Source organism: Rhinoderma darwinii, chromosome 1 (assembly GCF_050947455.1).
Source record: "Rhinoderma darwinii isolate aRhiDar2 chromosome 1, aRhiDar2.hap1, whole genome shotgun sequence".
Lineage (NCBI taxonomy): Eukaryota > Metazoa > Chordata > Amphibia > Anura > Rhinodermatidae > Rhinoderma > Rhinoderma darwinii.
This window is the reverse complement of record NC_134687.1, coordinates 577021386-577043505: the sequence shown is the minus strand read 5'-3', so window position 1 is coordinate 577043505 and position 22120 is coordinate 577021386.

The window sequence follows — 22120 nt, the reverse complement described above, 5'->3', positions numbered from 1 at the left end:
AACAACCCAACAGCCGTTGGCTTTCTGGATGGACCGGCAACAACCTGAACGCCGCCTCAATGTCAGTTTTTGCTAGCAGCGCCCCAGGACCCGCAGCCCGCACTAACCCCACCGCCTTATCGAATGAGGTATAAACTACGGAGCACAACTCGTGATCAATCCCGTCATTTACCGACGAACCCTTGGGATACGATAAATGTTGAATCAAACGAAATTTTCCGGGCTCGCGTTTAGGGACAATACCCAACGGGGACACAACTAACTCTTTTACCGGCGACTCAACAAACGGCCCCGACATGCGGCCCAACGAAACTTCTTTTTAACAACTTTTCCGACACGACTTTTGCATGCAAGTAAGCCGATTTTAAATTCCTCCGCGTAACCGGAACCTCATAAGGAGGCGGAGGAATAACAAAACCAACACGAAACCCTTCATAAAGCAACTTAGCCGCCGCCCTATCCGGATACTCATTTAGATAAGGGGCCATCTTTTCCACCCTCACCGGCGACACCCCCTTGACCAGCCGCGTGCTGGTTACCTGACCTCTTTTTTCGCAGACATTTTGCCGCCCCGTGTGCTGCACCATTACACTCGGAACACACGTGCTTGAACTTGCACGTGGCCCCGAACTTGCACTGACCTTCATTAAATTGCCAGCAAAACCCCGCCTTTCCCCCGCCGCTTTGTCCAACCTGACTAGACTGGCCTCCCTGGCCGGCGCTCCCGGGAAAGGACTGCCTAACCGGAGCCGTAACCCGTAACCAGAGAGCAATATCCTTCTGGTCCCACCGAATCGCCGGCCGAACCGCCTTCCGCTGACGGAATTGCTCATCGTATCGCAGCCATGCTTGACCCCCATACGCCCTGTGAGCCTCCCCAATGGCATCAAAATAACAAAACAACGCCGAACAATTTTCCGGCGCCTTTTCCCCTATCACACTAGCCAATATGGCGAACGCCTGCGACCAATTAACGAACGTCTGCGGGATAAGCCTATACCGCCGCCGTTCCTCCTCGTCCTTTTTACTCTCATCCCGCTTGCTCTTATCCAAATTAAATTTTAGCGAGCGGCAAGAGAGAAAAAATTTCAACCTACTCGTCCTTCCAGATCCGCTCGCGCACCTCCTGCTTTTAATGCGCCCCCAACGAACCTTCAAAACAAACGTACACCTCCCCCCGAGCACGATCATCAATACGCACTCGATCGCCATCCTTTTGTGCCTCGGTCTGTACCGACACCGCGACCGCCTCTCTAACCGCCATCACGGGACGCGCCTGTACCGATCCCACGTCCCTGGGGCCTTCCCAAACTACCGCAGGGGACACTTCCGTTACTACCGGCGCCGCGGCCCTGTCTATGCGCCCCACCAGCTCCCGTAAGCAACCCACTAAGTCCGCCAAACCCGCTCCGTCGCGTCCGCCCGCGCCACTACCGGCCCCCGATGCAATACTAGCAGCCCCCCCGCCGACACCCGACATAAAAATCGCTGGATAAGACAGAGATGGAGTTATACACTCACCGGGCTGCACAGGCGCTGTGTTCCCGTCAGCCGGACCATCCTGACCTCGACGATACACGTCCAGTTCACCTTCCTCCAGCTCTTCTCTCGCCGACGACTGTCCATCCCAACGACATCTGTGGAACGGGGATGAGGACGCGCTGACCGATGGGCCGGCAACCTGCCGCCCGACCGCCGGGACCCAGACTTCCGACCGGACCTGTTGCCTCGACGTCGCTGCAGATCTAGGCGTCCGTCTAGACGATCCTGACGAAGCCTGCCCCCTGGCCGGAACATCACCAGGCGGGGCGGCCGTACCTTGTCCTCCAAATCTTCCATCTGATGGGGGAGGGGTGACAGGGAGCCCAGCCTGCGACTCCCTGCTTACCGCCGGACCCCGTCGCGGCCTGGGATTCCTGCCAGGACGCAGGGCCTGAGAAGGGGCGGTCCTCCCAGATGCCTGGCCTGCAGCGTCCGGGATCGGGCTCCCTCTGCGACGCCGTGTCCGCGGGACTGCCTCCGGACTGAGGCGCTCTGGAGGTCGGGACCGCCGAGAGGGACGGGTCGACCCGGCCTGCGTCGCCGTCACCCCCGGCAACGCTCTCTGCCTGCTCTGCGCAGGAGCGGTTGTTGCCGACTCCCCCCCCGCCGCCATAACCATGCTTGTAAGGGGGCCGGGGGAGGGGAGCCTGTCCTGTGCAACAGACCCCGAACGCCGGGCCCGACGTGGCGAAACGGCGTCCGGGATCTTAGTTATTGCAGCCACGGTCTCCTCTAGCCATCCGGGACCGTGGTGCACAGCTGCGGCCCGCAGCCGCTCTAACATTAAAGCCTCTGCCATCCTGAGAAGCACGGGCAACGGGGAGCTTACTATTTCTGTGTTACTCCTCCCGCTGCTTCCGGCTCAATGCCGAGAAACAGCGGGAAGCTCAGTAACTGCCCCCCGTCCCCCTTAACTCCTCCCCGTCCCCCCTCCAACTCCCTCCAACTCTCCCTCACCTAATTAACCCTTTCCCTACTAGGACGGTCATGTCGGCTTCCCTTAATCCCTGCAGGCTGCGTCCAGCCTCTTCTTTACGCATTGTGCTTGGTGATGTAAGGCCTGCATGCAGCTGCTCCGCCTGATGGTCATCAAACCTAATAGGGAGGGTGCGCTCAGACTATAAGGGGGAATAGATGTTTGCAAGGGGTGTATTGACTGGGTAGCTGCAGCGTAAGTTAAAGAGGCTCTGTCACCACATTATAAGTGCCCTATCTCCTACATAAGGAGATGGGCGCTGTAATGTAGGTGACAGTAATGGTTTTTATTTAAAAAAAGATCTATTTTTACCACTTTATTAGCGTTTTTAGATTTATGCTAATGAGTTGCTTAATGCCCAAGTGGGCGTATTTTCACTTTAGACCAAGTGGGCGTTGTACAGGGGAGTGTATAACGCTGACCAATCAGCATCATGCACTCCTCTCCATTCATTTACACAGCGCATAGGGATCCTGTTTGATCCTTATGTGCTGTCTTATACTTACACATTAACAATACTGAAGTGTTTAGACAGTGAATAGACATTCCACGGGATGTCTATTCACAATCTACACTTCGTTACTGTTTCTATGGTAGTTACAGCCGAGGAAGCGTGATCTCGTTGTAACCTGTCATTTACAGCGTAATCTCGCGAGATTACGCGTCCTCTGCTGTAACTACCACAGACAGAGTAACGAAGTGCAGAGATTGTGAATAGGCATTCCGTGGAATGTCTATTCACTGTATAAAAACACTTCAGTATTGTTAATGTGTAAGTATAAGACAGCACATAAGGATCGAACAGGATCCCTATACGCTGTGTAAATGAATGGAGAGGAGTGCATGATGCTGATTGGTCAGCGTCATACTCTCCTCTGTACAATGCCCACTTGGTCTAAAGTGAAAATACGCCCACTTGGGCATTAAGCAACTCATTAGCATAAATCTAAAAACGCTAATACAGTAAAAATAGAACGTTTTTTTAAATAAAAAGCATTACTGTCACCTACATTATAGCGCCGATCCCCTTATCTAGGAGATAGGGCACTTATAATGTGGTGACAGAGCCTCTTTAACTATTTTCCCCTCCCTTTTAGTGGCAATGGTAGCAACCTTTCACCCTATTCTGTAACAAATATCGGTCCCAGACACAATTGGCCAATAGTGTATGGTTCTGCTTCTTGCTCTTCCCACCAACAAGGGCTTAAATAGAAGGCTCATACAGGTTTCTTCCTCTTCCTGCAAGGTCCTGGAGGCGAGTTTCCCATTCTCCCTCCCTTTGTTTTGCTTATATAAAAAGTAAAATAGATATATACACTACCGTTCAAAAGTTTGGGGTTACCCAGACAATTAAGTGTTTTCCATGAAAACTCACACTTATATTTATCAAATGAGTTGCAAAATGACTAGAAAATATAGTCAAGACATTGACAAGTTTAGAAATATTGATTTTTAATTCAAATAATAATTTTCTCCTTCAAACTTTGCTTTCGTCAAAGAATGCTCGATTTGCAGCAATTACAGCATTGCAGACCTTTGGCATTCTAGCTGTTAATTTGCTGAGGTAATCGGGAGAAATTTCACCCCATGCTTCCAGAAGCCCCTCCCACAAGTTGGATTGGCTTGATGGGCACTTCTTGCGTATCATACGGTCAAGCTGCTCCCACAACAGTTCTATGGGGTTGAGATCTGGTGACTGCGCTAGCCACTCCATTACAGATAGAATACCAGCTGCCTGCTTCTTCCCTAAATCGTTCTTGCATAATTTGGAGGTGTGCTTTGGGTCATTGTCCTGTTGTAGGATGAAATTGGCTCCAATCAAGGGCTGTCCACAGGGTATGGCATGGCATTGCAAAATGGAGTGATAGCCTTCCTTATTCAAAATCCCTTTTACCTTGTACAAATCTCCCACTTTACCAGCACCAAAGCAACCCCAGGCCATCACATTACCTCCACCATGCTTGACAGATGGTGTCAGGCACTCTTCCAGCATCTTTTCAGTTGTTCTGCATCTCACAAATGTTCTTCTGTGTGATCCAAACACCTCAAACTTTGATTCGTCTGTCCATAACACTTTTTTCCAATCTTCCTCTGTCCAATGTCTGTGTGCTTTTGCCCATATTAATCTTTTCCTTTTATTAGCCAGTCTCAGATATGGATTTTTCTTTGCCACTCTGCCCTGAAGGCCAGCATCCCGGAGTCGCCTCTTCACTGTAGACGTTGACATTGGCGTTTTGCGGGTACTATTTAATGAAGCTGCCAGTTGAGGACCTGTGAGGCGTCTATTTCTCAAACTAGAGACTCTAATGTACTTGTCTTGTTGCTCAGTTGTGCAGCACGGCCTCCCACTTCTCTTTCTACTCTGGTTAGAGCCTGTTTGTGCTGTCCTCTGAACGGAGTAGTACACACCGTTGTAGGAAATCTTCAGTTTCTTGGCAATTTCTCGCATGGAATAGCCTTCATTTCTAAGAACAAGAATAGACTGTCGAGTTTCACATGAAAGCTCTCTTTTTCTAGCCATTTTGAGAGTTTAATCGAACCCACAAATGTAATGCTCCAGATTCTCAACTAGCTCAAAGGAAGGTCAGTTTTATAGCTCCTCTAAACAGCAAAACTGTTTACAGCGGTGCTAACATAATTGCACAAGGGTTTTCAAGTGTTTTCTAATCATCCATTAGCCTTCTAACACAGTTAGCAAACACAATGTACCATTAGAACACTGGAGTGATGGTTGCTGGAAATGGGCCTCTATACACCTATGTAGATATTGAATTAAAAACCAGACGTTTGCAGCTAGAATAGTCATTTAGCACATTAACAATGTATAGAGTGTATTTCTGATTACTTTAATGTTATCTTCATTGAAAAAACTGTGTTTTTCTTGCAAAAATAAGGGCATGACCACACATGGCGGAATTCCTCCGCAACTGTCCGCATCAATGCCGCACCTAATCCGGGTTGCGGATTACGGCTGCGGATCTGCACAAAATGTGCAGAAAATTGATGCGGACTAGCTGCTGCGGACTGCGGGAAAAGTGCTTCCCTTCTCCCTATCAGTGCAGGATAGAGAGAAGGGACAGCACTTTCCCTAGTGAAAGTAAAAGAAATTCATACTTACCGCCCGTTGTCTTTATGACGCGTCCCTCCTTCGGCATCCAGCCCGACCTCCCTGGATGACGCGCCAGTCCATGTGACCGCTGCAGCCTGTGCTTGGCCTGTGATTGGCTGCAGCCGTCACTTACACTGAAACGTCATCCTGGGAGGCCGGACTGGAGACAGAAACAGGGAGTTCTCGGTAAGTACGAACTTCATTTTTTTTTACAGATACATGTATATTGGGATCGGTAGTCACTGTCCCGGGTGCAGAAACAGTTACTGCCGATCGCTTAACTCTTTCAGCACCCTGGACAGTGACTATTTACTGACGTCTCCTAGCAACGCTCCCGTCATTACGGGAGCCCCATTGACTTCCTCAGTCTGGCTGTAGACCTAGAAATACATAGGTCCAGCCAGAATGAAGAAATGTCAAGTTAAAAAAGCAAGACGCATCCGCAGCACACATGACATGTGCATGACAGCTGCGGACTTCATTGCGGAACTTTGAATCTCCATTGAAGTCAATGGAGAAATTCCGCCATGAGTCCGCCACTGCTCCGCAACAGACAGAGCATGCTGCGGACACCAAATTCCGCTCCGCAGCCTATGCTCCGCAGCGGAATTGTACGCATCGTGTAAACGAACACTGCTAAATTAAAGTGAAAGTCAATGGAGAAACGGCTCCACTGCGGATTAACGCTGCGGAGTGTCCGCAGCGGAATTTAAGTGAAATTCCGCCATGTGTGAACCCGCCCTAAGGAAATTTCTAAGTGACCCTAAACTTTTGAACGGTAGTGTATATATCTATATATATATATATATATATATATACACACTCCTCAACAATGAAATTGCAACACCAATAAGGAAAAGTTTTGGAATTGTGCAAATCACAGGATCAATAGACATGGTAATAGAAAGGTAATTACAAAGGTTCGCTCACCGCGTTTCCACTGCGTTAGTTTATGCGTTAGTTGATTCCACGTCTTGAGTATTGCAGGAGCTCGAAAATACCCCAAGAAGAATCCTGAGTCGACAGCAGGTATACAAGGCAATAGAAGAGAACAAAAATATGGTGTATCCAGCACTCTGGTAAAGAAAATCGACTTTATTCGGTCATTTAAAAAAAAAAAAACAGAACAATTAAAATGAAAATCCGGGGACCACGCTTACGCTTAATCATAGCTTGTATATTCACCGCCTGATAGAACGATTAAAAATTGATTTTATTGTTAAATTGATAAAAGATATGGCTCAACCAGCCATTATTTCCAGAAACAGGCAAAAGCAAGTGATTGGCGACAGTAGAGGTGTATCAGAGTGAACGAGGTTTCTCAAACACTCCAAGACCACCCTCCCTGTTTATTGTATAATATTTCGCTACACCCTTGCCAATAGATAACAATCTATCCAGATCCAACGCGTTTCAGCAACACATCAAGAGTGATGCCTCATCAGGGATTACTAGATAGCAATTTCAGTTAGAATTGTTAGGTTACAAAAGCTGGATAGCACTGTATATGTGCAGATTTTAGCCTCCAGACGCGTGAACGGCTCTGATACAATGGGTCAATTTAACAATAAAATCAATTTTTAATCGTTCTATCAGGCGGTGAATATATTTACATTTTTGAACGACATTTGCTATCTTATATACAGTGAATCATTAATCATAGCTTGGTAACCCACTTTTAGATTCACATATTTATATCCTATATCCCAAGTCAGGTGATGTCCTGTGGGTTGGGTTAAAAATTAACCATTACACAATTTTTGGGATTTTATGATAACATCGCTATAACATTTATTTTCTAAATATATTAATATTTGTTTACTGTTAGAGATTTATTAATTATTCTCAGGATGATTTATTCATTCAACTTATAACAAAATTCTAACAATAGTTTTTTCATGATTTAAGAAACGTCTTTCTTGATTGATCCCAGAATAGCTCAGGTGTGTTAGCTCCATGATGTCACTTAAGGAGAGTGAAGGCCGTATAAGCTGTATTATAATTTGACTGTTATTAAGTATGTAAAAGTACTTATTATTACATTGAAAAATATTGTAATGGTAAAATTCACCATAGTCACAGCCCAAAAAAAAATCACCAAATGTGTATAGTTGGCAATGTTCGTAAAAAAATATCAACGGGTTATCGGCTGTTCATGCTGTCTAGTCCGTGATGCTGAAGGACAGCACAATTAAATTTATCTGAAAATGACTGTTGCGTGGTGCTGAAAAACAGCTCCTGTATTGTAAACTATGTGTGCAATCATGGAAGAACAGCATGTCATTTCAAAGGGAAATAATATTGGAAAAATTATTATTTCTCTTGTCTCTGAAAAATGTATCACACAACAGAATTAGAAAATATTGTTAGTCATAAAAGTTTGGGCAAAATTGTGCAGTCATATTTAAAGAGGCTCTGTCACCAGATTTTCAAACCCCTATCTCGTATTGCAGCAGATCGGCGCTGCAATGTAGATAACAGTAACGTTTTTGTTTTTTCAAAAACGAGCATTTTTGGCCAAGTTATGAGCATTTTTATATTTATGCAAATGAGCCTTTCTTAAGTACAACTGGGCGTGTTTAAAGTTAAGTACAAGTGGGTGTGTATTGTGTATGTACATCTGGGCGTTTTTACTTGTTTTACTAGCTGGGCGTTGTGAATAGAAGTGTATGATGCTGACGAATCAGCATCATCCACTTCTCTTCGTTAACACCCAGCTTCTGGCAGTGCACAGACACACAGCGTGTCCTCGCGAGATCACGCTGTGACATCACTTCCTGCCCCAGGTCCTGCATAGTGTCGGACGAGCGAGGACACATTGGCACCAGGCGACCGTTGTTCTGGGTTATATATTGGATTTTTGAGTGCTCCTGGCCATTTGTTCTGAATAGCTATCAGAATCAGATACTATGTGAGTGGAATCATATTCAGAAGAAAAATTCACTCTGTTGGTATGCCTTTTGGATCTGTTATCATTATTGTGTTTTTTCAAGATAGGATGTAACCCAGCAGTTTGCTTGCGATTTTTTTTCTCCAGGTGTAAACAATGCCATCGTTATCGTCCTTAATATCTCTCTCAAATTTGGTGCGTTTGACTCTAGTTATGGCATCCTCAAGTGACGTAATACTTTCTTTTACTTTCTTGTTTAATTCCTCATATTTTGATAATTGTTTAAGAGTTGATAGACAAGTGCGGGTTTCTTTAATAGAAATTTCCACTTCTTGTAGTTTGCGGTTTTCATGCATAATAATTAGTTTAATTAATTTGATGGAAGCTTCACTTAGAATTTCATTCTACTCTAAAATGAAATTTTCATTGTAAATTGTGGTTGGTATTTTGTGAATACGCAGTCCTCTTGGGATCATATTTTTGTCCGCATATGATTGAAATGTGGTACTGTCCCACTATATTCGGATTTGATGACTGAGATCCTTCTCTAGATCATGCATTAGCTTAATCAAATTGTGATTAGTATCATTATCCGGCACATGGTGTTCAGAAAAATGAGCTGCAGCTTTCGTGAGTCTCTCAAGACTATTAATCTCAATGTTGTCATGGTTAATTTGTGAACCTATAGATGTTAAAAGATTTAAATCTGTCATGATGTTGTATATCTCAGTCTGAATAGACTGATGTGGATGTATTATACTTAATCCAGTATGACCATATGGTAGTATATAATAAGAGACTTTGTGGAGTATTTGAAAGTATATTTGAAAAAAACACTTTTTGAAATCGGTGGTAGGGAGCGGTAACCTATGTAAATGTCGACTTGTAATTTGTAGAAAAATAGAAAGAGGTAATTACAAAGGTTCGCTCACCGCGTTTCCACTGCGTTAGTTCATGCGTTAGTTGATTCCATGTCTTGAGTATTGCAGTAGCTCAAAATACCCCAAGAACAATCCTGAGTCGACAGCAGGTATACAAGGCAATAGAAGAGGACAAAAAAAATGGTGTATCCAGCACTCTGGTAAAAAAAAAAAATCGGCTTTATTCGGTCATTTTAATAAAAACAGAACAATTAAAATGAAAATCCGGGGACCCCGCTTACGCGTTTCGAACCTCTGGGATTCTTAACCCCTTCAGGACGAAGCCATTTTTCAAATTTTCACTTTTGTTTTTTTCTCCCCACCTTTCAAAAGCTATAATTTTTTTATTTTTCTGTCTATATCGCCATATGATGGCTTGTTTTTTGCGGGAAGAGTTGTAGTTTTTCATGGGACCATTTATTGTACTGCATAATGTACTGGGAAGCTGAAAAAAAAATATTTGTGGGGTGAAATGGGCAAAAAACAGTGATTACGTCACATTTTGGGGAGTTTTGTTTTTACAGCGTCCATCAGGCGGTAAAAAACTACATATTCACCTTATTCTACAGGTTGATATGATTACGGCGATACCAAATTTATATGTTTTGTTTTGTTTTACCACTTTAAAAAAAATAAAACTATTTGCTAAATTAAAGAAAAACTTTTGTGTCGCCGTATTCTGGGAGCCATAACTTTTTTTATTTTTCCATCTATTTAGCGATGTGAGGGCTTAAGTTTTGCGGGGCGAGCTTTAGTTTTCACTGATACCATTTTGGGGTATATGCGACTTTTTGATCATTTTCTATTTCATTTTTTTTGAGCGCTAAGGTGACCAAAAAACAGAAATTTGCATGTTTTATATATATATATTTTACAGCATTCACCGAGCGGGTTAAACAATGCTATATTGTGATAGTTCGGACTTTTACGGATGCGGCGATACCAGTTATGTTAACGTTTATTTATTTTTTCACATTGATTTAGGAGAAAAATGTGAAAAGGTTTTTTTTTTTTACTTTTAATACTTTATTGTATTTGGAACATAACAACAATCTTTATTTAACTGTTTTTTTACTTTTTTTATTAGTCCCCCTAGGAGACTTGAAGCAGCGATCGTTGGATTGCTTGCATGATATACAGCAATACTAATGTATTGCAGTATATTGTGATTCTGACAGCCTCCTTTGAAGCCCTGCCAGAGGCAGAGCTTCAAAGGAGTACATAGATGGCAGACCTGGGGGCTTTTGTTCGGCCCCCAGGCTGCCATAGCAACCGTTGTAACCGGCCGATCGTGCCACGGGGGAGGCTCCATCGCATGCTTGAGGGGGCGCCCCCCTGAGTCTAACACTTTAAATACTGCGGTCACGATTTGCTTTCAATCTGGCTTTTATGCCGCTCCCGCATGCCACAGATTGGAGCTACCTGCTTGAAAGATTGATAATTTGCAGATCTTAGCGACACCTGCTGCTCCCTCGATTTGTATAACCTTACGGCTTGCCCTTCTTGGTGTTGCAATTTCAATGTTGAGGAGTATATATATATATATATATATATCTATATATATATATCTATATATATATATAGATATATATATATATATAGATATATATGTTATTGCATACTTATAATAATAGAGTAGCTTCATCTCTCATTTAAACTGCATATTAAAGTATTGTGTACCTGCTATGTAAGTTTTATATGTTGTCAATTTGCTTTACTGTAAGTCACAGCTGGCAGTCTTTGAGACTTCGGTGGTGTGAGGAGGAGCTACGGGGGCGGACTTGCCCGTCGGGAGTCTGGTGGCCGGCATAAGGCTTCATATCTATGCTGAAAATTGTTTTCAAATTTAAACAAAAGTTATAGCCGATCACCATCCAGCAAAATAATACTTGGTGTCCTGGTATTCATTTTAGTTATTAAGCAAAGCTGCCCTTATAGTTCAATGTTTGTTACCCTGCTTGCGGTGATGGAAACCCATATCAGGAATCTCCCGGGGCACAGTTTTTTTTGCTGATCTTAATGTTAGAGTGTCAGGGTTCCTTTCCCTGTGATTGCACACCGAATAACCACCTCTGTAGATTTGAAACTGAGTGCATGCGTAGAAGAAATACACCAGACAGAGAAGTTGGTACAGGTCCTCTCTCAGTGGAATAGGAAATGCAACTGCACTTTATTACACAAAAGTTACAAGTCTTCTTCATAGAAATTTGGGACGTGCTTAAGCCCCATTGGTTCTCTTCAGTTGTGAGTTCATCTGCACACTCCTCTTGCATTCCAGGGCGGTGTCTCTATGGGCGTTGTCCCAGATGCAGGTGCCATCTTGTTGCATAGATTCTCCATTCTCCATGTCTCCTAGTCTGAATTTTCCCATTCCTCCGTTTGTTCCCCCATGGGTATGCGTCTTGGTCTGTTTTACTAGGATTTACTATGGTGAGGATCAAGCTTAATCCTGACAGACCACATGCTTTCCTTAATAGCCTCATTCTAGTTAGAAGCGACTTTCCATTAATGTCTTTCTTTTCTAAGGCACTCTGTGGGCGATATCCCCAATGGTCCCCCGTGTTCCAGCCCACCGCCCCCAGTATGTACAATGATTGCCGTAATACTTGTCTGTTACACATATATATTGAGTGCTGTAATCACAGATGTGATAAGCATTCCAATATACGCATATTTGTTTGATACAACCACGTTCATTTTTGAAGGATGTTACAGACTCAAGTTCAAACTGGTATGTAGCTACATGTGTATTAGAAGAATTATACCAAAAGGTGGTCACCCCATCAGCCTGGGTGATTGCTACATGTCCCCCCTCAACACGAAATAACATGAAAAAGGATAAGGATGTATATGGTGATAGTCATTTTTGGAAGGGACCCTCTTGCAGTGTGAGGCGTGGATCCATGTCGGCCTTCCTTCCAGCTTAACTGCAGTGGGCGAGATCAGGAGGACCTGGTATGGACCCTCGAATCTGGCTTCTAAGGCCCCTCTGACGTGTATTTTCACCAGTGCACAGTCTCCTGGTCGTAGCTTGTGCATCCCTGGGACTGGTATGGAAGAAAACACTGCAGCATGTGTTACTGTCAACTCTTTACTGAGGGAAATGACAAAATTAACAAGCCTATCATTTCCTAGACTAAGCTGTTGTGGGTAATAACATCCCATTCTGGGAGGACCACCAAACAGGACTTCATATGGGGTGAGTCCTGTTGGCTGTTTGGGGGTATTTCTGACCGAGTACAAAGCAATGGGAATACTTCGGGCCATGTCAGGGACTGTTCTTTAGTGGCTTTAAGAATTTTACTTTTCAGAGCACCGTTCATCCTTTCCCCTTTGCCACTGCTTTGAGGGTGGTATGGGGTGTGTAGTCCGAGATCTGCACCCACCATCTTCCAAATGTCTCTGGTTACATCTGCAATAAATGCTGGTCCCTAATAACTTTCTATGACTTCAGGTATACCGAATCTGCAGACTAACTCTGTCAGCAGTCGTTTCACCGTGGTTTTTGCTGTCATGTTGGACACTAGGTAAGCTTCAGGCCATCCTGAGAACATGTCCACCACCACCAGGACATATTCATACTTTCCACTCTTTGGTAATTGTATGTTCTGCAGTCGCTGGGATGGGTAATCTGGCCAGGCTGCACTTCTCATAGGTACCTTTGCTGTTTTAGCTATGTCATGCCGTGCATACATCATGCAGGCTGCTACAAACCTAGCGGTGGCATTATTGTATACAGGGACGAGCCAATTTACTGAAACCTGGCTGCACATACTCTATTTGCCAGGTTACAAGCCTCAGCGAACACCTCCAGCTCCGCTTCTTGAGATGAACAAGAAGGTGAGAGTGGTTTCTGGATAATTTACCTTGTGCCTCGCATCCTGTCTTGTACATACTGTATATGATGAAGTATCTCTACATTAAACATTTACATTAACCCCTTAAGGACGCAGCCTAGTTTTGGCCTTAAGGCTCAGAGCCCATTTTTCAAATCTGACATATTTCACTTTATGTGGTAATAACGTGGGAATGCTTAAACCTACCCAAGCGATTCTGAGATTGTTTTCTCGTGACACATTGGGCTTCATGTTCAAGGTAAAATTTGGTCGATATATTCAGTGTTTATTGGTGAAAAATTGCAAAATGTAGAGAAAATTTTGAAAAAATTGCATTTTTCAGAATTTAAATGCATCTGCTTGTAAAACAGACGGTTATACCACCCAAAATAGTTACTAGTTCACATTTCCCATATGTCTACTTTAGATTGGCATCGTTTTTTGAACATTCTTTTATTTTTCTTGGACGTTACAAGGCTTAGAACATAAACAGCTATTTCTCATATTTTTAAGAAAATTTCAAAAGCCTTTTTTTTAAGGTACCTCTTCAGTTCTGAAGTGGCTTTGTGGGGCCTATGTATTAGAAACCCTGATAAAACACCCCATTTTAAAAACTAGACCCCTCAAAGTATTCAAAACAGCATTTAGAAAGTTTTTTAACCCTTCAGGCATTTCACAGGAATTAAAGCAAAGTGGAGGTGAAATTTGCAAATTTCATTTTTCTTGCGGAATTTCAATTTTATTCATTTTTTTTCTGTAACACAGAAGGTTTTACCAGAGAAACACTACTAAATATGTATTGTCCAGATTCTGCAGTTTTTAGAAATGTCCCACATGTGGCCCTACTGCGCTCGTGGACTAAAACACAAGCCCTAGAAGCAAAGAAGCACCTAGTGCATTTTGAGTCCTCTTTTTTTATTAGAATATATTTTAGGCAGCATGCCAGGTTTGAAGAGGTGTTGAGGTGCCAAAACAGTAGGAATCCCCCAATAGTGACCCCATTTTGGAAACTACACCCCTCAAGGAATTCATTTATGGTTGTTGTTACCATTTTGATCGCACAGTTTTTTCACAGCACGTATTTGAATTGGGCTGTGAAATGAAAAAAATGTCATTTTTTCCAATAAAATGTAATTTGTGATCAAAATTTCTTATTTTCAAAGGGAACAAAATACCCCATTTGGTTGCCCAATTTGTCCTTAGTGTGGCAATACCCCATTTGTGGTGATAAACTGCCGTTTGGGCCCATGGGAGGGCTCAGAAGGAAAGGAGCGCTATATGTTTGTTGGAGTCCAGATTTTGCTGGATTGGTTTTCGGGTGCCATGTCGCATTTGCAGAGCCTCAGGGGTATCAAAGCAATGGAAACCCACCAAAAGTGACCCCATTTTGGAAACTACACCCCTCAAGGAATTCATTTATGGTTGTTGTTAGCATTTTGAGTACACAGTTTTTTCACAGCACCTATTTCAATTGGGCTGTGACATTAAAAAAATGAAATTTTTTCCAATAAGATGTAATTTTTTATCAAAATTTCTTATTTTCACAGGGAACAAAATGCTCAATTTTGTTGCCCAATTTCTCCTGAGTGCAGAAATACCCAATTTGTGGCAATAAACTGCCGTTTGGGCCCATGGGAGGCCTCAGAAGGGAAGGAGTGCTGTGTGTTTTTTGGAGTCCAGATTTTGCTGGATTGGTTTTCGGCTGCCATGTCGCATTTGCAGAGCCCCAGAGGTATCAAAGCAATGGAAACCCACCAGATGTGACCCCATTTTGGAAACTACACCCCTCAAGGAATTCATTTATGGGTAATGTGACCATTTAGACCCCATAGTTTCTTCACAGAACTTATTTGAATTGGGCTGGGAATTAAAAAAAAATATATTTTTTCCAATAATATGTCATTTTAGCTCAAAAATTCTTATTTTCACAAGAAATAAAATACTCAATTTTGTTGCCCAATTTGTCCTGAGTGCGGCAATACCCCATTTGTGGTGATAAACTGCCGTTTGGGCCCATGGGAGGGCTCAGAAGGAAAGGAGCGCTGTGTGTTCTTTGGAGTCCAGATTTTGCTGGATTGGTTTTCGGGTGCCATGTCGCATTTGCAGAGCCCCAGAGCTATCAAAGCAATAGAAACCAATCACAAATGACCCCATTTTGGAAACTACACCCCTCAAGGAATTCATTTATGGGTGTTGTGACTATTTTGACCCCATAGTTTTTTCACAGAACTAATTTGAATTGGGCTGGGAATGAAAACAAAATTATTTTTTTCAAATAATATGTAGTTTAGGCTGAAAATTTCTTATTTTCACAAGAAACAAAATACCCCATTCTGTTGCGCAATTTGTTCTAAAGGCCGCAATACCCCATCTGTTGTGATAAACTGCCGTTTGGGCCCATGGGAGGGCTCAGAAGGAAAGGACCACCATTTGGCCTACTGGGGATTTTCTAGTGCGAAGTCATGTATGCAGAAGCACCTGAGGTACCAGTACAGTTGAAACCCGCAACAAGTGACCTCGTTTTAAAAACTGCACCCTTAAGGCATTCATCTAGAGGTGTAGTGAGCATTTTGACCGGAGACCTACACCCCATAAACTGTAATGTGGGTTCTCCCGGGTATGGCAATACCCTACATGTGGCTGTTATCAGCTGCCTGGGCACACAGCAGGGCTCAGAGGGGAAAGACGAGGGGGGATAAGCTGTGCGGAGTGCATCAGGTAAGTAAAATTGGGGTAAATTATAAACCAAGGGATGTATGATAAATTTTAAAACACGCTTTCATACAGAGCTCTGGTTATTCGGGACACGTGTCACATTGATATATTGTGTCATCCCTTATAGCAGACTTTGTACCTCTTTTGACTTTTTCCCTTCTTGCCAGTTTGGGGAACTACTCCTGGAAAGTGTTGCCGCCCTGGTATGATGCGTGTGGCCCCACTTCCAGAAGTACTGGGTGCCCCCCCTTCTTGGTCCCTAAAGATTAGTTTCTTGATAATCACCTCTTGAAATTCCCAGGAAAGTTCCCGTCTGGCCTGCACATCGACGTAGCACGTACGCATTGTACAATGCCATCTGTATGATGTGCCCGGCCAGCTTCTTATACCACACCGCATGGCGCTGTAGGGCTTCAGGATTTGATCTGACAAGTCCATCCCTCCCATGTACCTATTGTAGTCCAGGATGCAGTCTGGTTTGGGGGTGGCCTTTCCTTCATATAGCCTAAACCTGTAGGTATACCCTGATGCACTCTCGCAGCTTATACATCTTCACGCCATACCTTGCCCTCTTACCCGGCAGGTACTCGCGGAATTGAACCCTCCCTTTAAAATGTACCAGGGACTCATCAATAGAAATACACTTCTCGGGGTGTATGCTTGGGAAAACCGGGCACTGGAACGGTCTAATAGGGGTCTCCGTTTATACAAACGGTCAAAACTGGGGTCATCTCGGGGTGGGCACGGCTCATTATCAGTATAATGTAAGAAGCGAAGTATTGCCTCATTTATTTATTTTTTAAGGTTCCAGTTCAGTTCTGAAGTTGCTTTGAGGGGCCCATATATTAGAAACCCCTATGAAATACCCGATTTTAGAAACTAGACCCCTCAAAGTATTCACAACAGCATTTAGAAAGTTTATGAACACTTTAGGTGTTTCACAAAAATTTAGAGCAAAGTAGAGGTGAAATTTACATTTTTTTTTTGTCAGAAAATCCTCTTTATACCATTTTTTTTATAACACAAAAGGATTTATCAGTGAAACGCAAATTAATACGTATTGCCCAGATTCTGCAGTTTTGAGAAATATCCCACATGTGGCCCTAGTGCGGTAATAGACTCAAGCACCGGCCTCCGAAGCAAAGGAGCACCTAGTGTATTTTGAGGCCTCTTTTTTATTAGGCACCATGTCCGGTTTGAAGAGGTCTTGTGGTGCCAAAACATTGGGAACCCCCCAAAAGTGACCCCAATTTGGAAACTAGACCCCTTGAGGAATCCATTGTAGTTTTCTTGGGGTGCATGCAGCTTTTTGATCAGTTTTTATTCTATTTTTAGGTGGCGTGGTGACTAAAAAACAGCAATTCTACTATTCTTTTTTTATTCTTTTTTTTTACAGCGTTCACCATGCGCTATAAATAAAATATTCACTTTATTCTGCGGGGCGATACGATTATGGCGATACCAGATGTGTATAGTTTGTTTTTATGTGTTATGGCGTTTGCACAATAAAATACGTTTTGTAAACAATCATTCACTTTTTGTGTTACCTTATTCTAAGAGCCATAACGTTTTTATTTTTCAATCAATAAAGCCGTGCGAGGACTTATTTTTTGCGTAACGAACTGTAGTTTCGATCAGTACCATTTTTAGGTACATGCGACTTTTTGATCTCTTTTTATTCCATTTTTTGGGAGGTGCAGTGACCAAAGAATTGTGATTGTGGTACGGTTTATTATTATTTTATTTTACGGCGTTCATCATGCGGGATAAATAATGAAATAATTTTGTAGTTCAGGCCGTTACGGACGCGGCGATACCAATTATGTATAGTTTATTTGTTTGTTTATATATTTTTATTAATAATAAAGGACTGATAAGGGAAAAGGGGGGATTTTTACTTTTATTACTTTTAAATCTTTTATTTTCTAATTTTTACACATCTTTTTTTAACTTTTTTTTAACTTTATTACTTTGTCCCACTAGGGGACATGAGGGCAGGAGGCTCTGATCGCTATTCTAATACACTGCACTACATGCGTAGTGCAGTGTATTAGAACTGTCAGCTACTCACTGACAGCAAGCATAGTGGGTCCTGACGTTGTCAGGACCCACTAGGCTTCCGTCTATGGCATAGCCGGACGCCATTGTTTGGTGTCCGGTTGCCATAGTCACCATCGCCGGCCGCTATCGCGTAGCAGGCCGGCGATGGCAGCTTAACCCCTAAAAAGCTGCGATCTCTTTTAAGGGGTTAATCAGCGGGGACACAGCGATCGGTCCCCGCTGTAGGAGCTGTGACAGCTGCTGAACAAGACAGCAGCGTCACAGCTCCTGTATGTGTCGGGAGGACGGCCAAAACGGCCGTTACTCCCGTGACGTACTATTACGTCATGGAGCGCGAACGATACAGCTGCCATGATGTAATAGTACGTCAAGGAGCAGGAAGGGGTTAAAAACCCACGTCACACATAGATAGAATATTTTAAAGGGGTGGCGTCTTCATTCTCAAAAATAAAAACAAATGTTATACACTTCTCCACACTCATCTGATAATCTAGAACACTTGAGAATTCCACCCCCATCAGGTCCTATAAATACTTGATTAATACCACAAATTAGTACCACAACAAAAATTATATTTCATAAAAATCTGGCATCAAATTAACAATGTTCAATGTTCAGATAATGTTCACCTCCTTCCCAACTAAATCTGTAAAGATTCATGGTCTCTTACACAATACCTCATATTGGGTGTAGACTACAGCACAGCATACCCAGTGCCATATTTACTGTTCTGGAAATATCTACACAGAAAAACCTCAAAATTTAGGATACTCTCATACACATTTTGTAGATCTCCTCAAACCAAATTCATTAATTTCAAACAAAATAAAATTGTACCTGGTCACCTAAATAAAATTGTACCTGATCAGTCACCTCACTACTCCCTACTTTTTGGACTCTACTAAAGTAATGTAGCAGGGTTCAAAACTACATATCTCAACCTAATAAGGTCGGGCACTCTGTCTGAGGGCACTAGTTTGACCAGTTTTAATACACAATAGCCTAAAACAAAAGTGACTTGCTCCTGACAAAACAGCATTCAGCTTCCCCCTTTAACACAGACAGATGTACACCATGGATTCACACTACCTCTGCGCATGTTTCTCTCTTTTTTTCCTTTTTCTTCCACGTCATCACATTCCACATGAGGGAGTCACGCACTCACTCCTTACATATTCTGTTCTCACAATCTTAACAATTTCAATGTTCAATGTCGGCAAAAATTCTCCCATACCATGAACCTCCAAGATTCACACATCTGTACAACAACTCAAGATAACGTACGTATCTGTAATCATTCATCACACTAAAAGCTTTCAACATACCTGCTGGATAAACACTGCGTATCAGGAGATGTGACGTCATGACCGCTAATTCTGGCCTCGGCAATGAATGAGTGAACCATGTTTGTAAGAATAAGCTTCTTACGTACTGGCCGGTTTTTGATAATCACTGATGCAAATGCCGTCAGGCCTCCAGCAACAGCGCATCAGACGAGCAATCTCCCGAGTTTTCGGCACCAAAAACTGTTAACGCAATCATGGGCCAAAATATATTAAACTGCAATTTGTAATGGGTATGTCAACCGATACCCGCCTTTCAGTAATTTATCCAGTTTCCAAATCATAGGTGATATATACAGTGAAGGAAATAAGTATTTGATCCCTTGCTGATTTTGTAAGTTTGCCCACTGTCAAAGACATGAACAGTCTAGAATTTTTAGGCTAGGTTAATTTTAGCAGTGAGAGATAGATTATATAAAAAAAACAACAGAAAATCACATTGTCAAAATTATATATATTTATTTGCATTGTGCACAGAGAAATAAGTATTTGATCCCTTTGGCAAACAAGACTTAATACTTGGTGGCAAAACCCTTGTTGGCAAGCACAGCAGTCAGACATTTTTTGTAGTTGATGATGAGGTTTGCACACATGTTAGATGGAATTTTGGCCCACTCCTCTTTGCAGATCATCTGTAAATCATTAAGATTTCGAGGCTGTCGCTTGGCAACTCGGATCTTCAGCTCCCTCCATAAGTTTTCGATGGGATTAAGGTCTGGAGACTGGCTAGGCCACTCCATGACCTTAATGTGCTTCTTTTTGAGCCACTCCTTTGTTGCCTTGGCTGTATGTTTCGGGTCATTGTCGTGCTGGAAGACCCAGCCACGAGCCATTTTTAATGTCCTGGTGGAGGGAAGGAGGTTGTCACTCAGGATTTGACGGTACATGGCTCTATCCATTCTCCCATTGATGCGGTTAAGTAGTCCTGTGCCCTTAGCAGAGAAACACCCCCAAAACATAATGTTTCCCCCTCCATGCTTGACAGTGGGGACGGTGTTCTTTGGGTCATAGGCAGCATTTATCTTCCTCCAAACACGGCAAGTTGAGTTAATGCCAAAGAGCTCAATTTTAGTCTCATCTGACCACAGCACCTTCTCCCAATCACTCTCAGAATCATCCAGATGTTCATTTGCAAACTTCAGACGGGCCTGTACATGTGCCTTCTTGAGCAGGGGGACCTTGCGGGCACTGCAGGATTTTAATCCATTACGGCGTAATGTGTTACCAATGGTTTTCTTGGTGACTGTGGTCCCAGCTGCCTTGAGATCATTAACAAGTTCCCCCCGTGTAGTTTTCGGCTGTGCTCTCACCTTCCTCAGAATCAAGGATACCCCACGAGGTGAGATTTTGCATGGAGCCCCAGATCGATGTAGATTGACAGTCATTTTGTATGTCTTTCATTTTCTTACTATTGCACCAACAGTTGTCTCCTTCTCACCCAGCGTCTTACTTATGGTTTTGTAGCCCATTCCAGCCTTGTGCAGGTCTATGATCTTGTCCCTGACATCCTTCAAAAGCTCTTTGGTCTTGCCCATGTTGTAGAGGTTAGCGTCAGACTGATTAATTGAGTCTGTGGACAGGAGTCTTTTATACAAGTGACCATTTAAGACAGCTGTCTTTAATGCAGGCACCAAGTTGATTTGGAGCGTGTAACTGGTCTGGAGGAGGCTGAACTCTTAATGGTTGGTAGGGGATCAAATACTTATTTCTCTTTATTGATCCTAACAAGTATATAAGTATAATGACAGGAAATGTGTAGGCTTTAATTTCAGCCAATCATCTACAGTATGATAATGACTCTGATTCAGCCAATGAGAATATTTCAATGCATTATAATAATTCTTCACCTTCCTAGGTTCCTACAAGTTAATTTGTCTCTACTTCTTATCTCAGTAGAGAATGGACTGTAGATAAGATTAAATCATTTAACCCCTTAAGGACGCAGCCTAGTTTGGGCCTTAAGGCTCAGAGCCCATTTTTCAAATCTGACATATTTCACTTTATGTGGTAATAACGTCGGAATGCTTAAACCTATCCAAGCGATTCTGAGATTGTTTTCTCGTGACACTTTGGGCTTCATGTACGTGGTAAAATTTGGTCGATATATTCAGTCTTTATTTGTGAAAAATGGCAAAATTTAGAGAAAATTTACAAAAAATAGCATTTTTCAGAATTTAAATGCATCTGCTTGAAAAACAGACGGTTATACCACCCAAAATAGTTACTAGTTCACATTTCCCATATGTCTACTTCAGATTGGCATCGTTTTTTGAACATTATTTTATTTTTCTTGGACGTTACAAGGCTTAGAACATAAACAGCAATTTCTCATATTCTTAAGAAAATTTCAAAAGCCTTTTTTTTAAGGTACCTGTTCAGGTCTGAAGTGGCTTTGAGGGGCCTATGTATTAGAAACCCCCATAAAACACCCCATTTTAAAAACTAGACCCCTCAAAGTATTCAAAACAGCATATAGAAAGTTTTTTAACCCTTCAGGCATTTCACAGGAATTAAAGCAAAGTGGAAATTAAATTTGCAAATTTCATTTTTTCTGCTGAATTTCAATTTTATTAAATTTTTTTTTGTAACAGAGAAGGTTTTACCAGAGAAATACTACTAAATATGTATTGTCCAGATTCTGCAGTTTTTAGAAATGTCCCACATGTGGCCCTACTGCGCTCGTGGACTAAAACACAAGCCCCAGAAGCAAAGAAGCACCTAGTGCATT